The sequence below is a fragment of the Propithecus coquereli genome, unplaced genomic scaffold (genome assembly GCF_000956105.1).
Source record: "Propithecus coquereli isolate 6110/MARCELLA unplaced genomic scaffold, Pcoq_1.0 Scaffold243, whole genome shotgun sequence".
Classification (NCBI taxonomy): Eukaryota; Metazoa; Chordata; class Mammalia; order Primates; family Indriidae; genus Propithecus; species Propithecus coquereli.
This window is the reverse complement of record NW_012147986.1, coordinates 4,613,060-4,614,596: the sequence shown is the minus strand read 5'-3', so window position 1 is coordinate 4,614,596 and position 1,537 is coordinate 4,613,060.

The window sequence follows — 1,537 nt, the reverse complement described above, 5'->3', positions numbered from 1 at the left end:
CTAGGCAAAGAATTTATGAAGAAGAGCCCCAAAGCAATCACAGCAACAACAAAAATAAATAAATGGGACCTGATCAAATTTAAAAGCTTCTGCACATCTGAGGAAACAATCATTAGAGTGAATAGACAACCTACAGAATGGGAGAAAATATTCACATGCTACACATCCGATGAAGGGCTGATAACTAGAATCTATACAGAACTCAAGCAAATCAGCAAGAAAAAAATCTAATGACCTCATTAAAAAGTGGGCAAAAGATATGAACAGAAAGTTTTCAAAAGAAGATAGACTAATTGCTAACAAACATATGAAAAAATTCTAAACGTTTCTAATCATCAGGGAAATGCAACGAATCAACACCACAATGAGATACCACTTAACTCCAGTGAGAATGGCTTTCATCAAAAAGTCCCCAAACAACAAATGTTAGCACTGGATTCTCATAGGAGTGCGAACCCTACTGTGGACTGCACGTGCCAGGGATCTAGGTTGTGCTCTCCTTAAGAAAGTCTGGTGCATGATGATCTGGGGCGGAGCTGGGGTGGTGGTGCTGGTGCTGGGGAGCAGCTCCAAGTGCAGATTATCATTGGCAGAGAGGTTAGACTGCACAATGAATGTGGTGTGGTTGGGTTATCCTGGGATCCCCCCTCCCTATCCATGGAAGGATTGTCTTCCACGAAGGTGGTCCCTGGTGAGTTATAGCATGGTACAGTTGTGATAGAAGAGGCTAGAGAGGTAGGAAGACCACATCATTAAAGGACCTACAGGCTTTACAAGGGAACTTTGATTTCTATCTGAATGTAGCGAGAAATTTAAGTTAGGAGTGACAACCCTAATTTGGGAGTTTTAGAAAGATTACATTGTCGAAAGTAAGAGGAAGGAACTGGAGGGAGGAACACTAGTTAAGAGATTATTGTAGTAATCCCAGCTTCAAGAACCATATCAAGTAGGGCTCCCAGTGTGAGGCTGGACACTCAATTTGAATTAGTTTAGGTGAGCAGACTGGGAATGGCTGGAGCCAGGGTCTTGAATACAATCGGGCCTCTCTCTGCAACTGTTTCTCTCTGCTGTTGGCTTCACATTATCTAAGGACTTGTTTTCTTTGTGTGGTAGGGAACAGTTTCATCATCAAAGAGGAGAGGGCTTCTCTCTTCCTGCTTATGCAAGAGGGTGGTTTGGGTCATGTTTGCATCCCTGGACTAAACACAGAGTCTGGGAAAGAGGAGATAATGTAAAAAGTCCACATGGGGAAGAAGTGAGAAGGGTGATTCTCCCTAATTAGGATGATCTCTATTAACAGATGAAGGTGATAGTAAGGGGGTTAGACAAAGATAATCCACATTCATTACAAAAACAAATAAAAATATGGTATTGTACACAGATGCTAGTCAGTAAAATGCTTATAGCTTTAATTTTCCCTTTACTTTCAAAATTTCAAAGTGCTTTTATATCATCTCTTATGAAATAAAATTAGTAGGATACCTTCCTTTTGTTAAGAGGGCATGGACAGAAGAGAATGGTGTTGAGTCAAGAAATA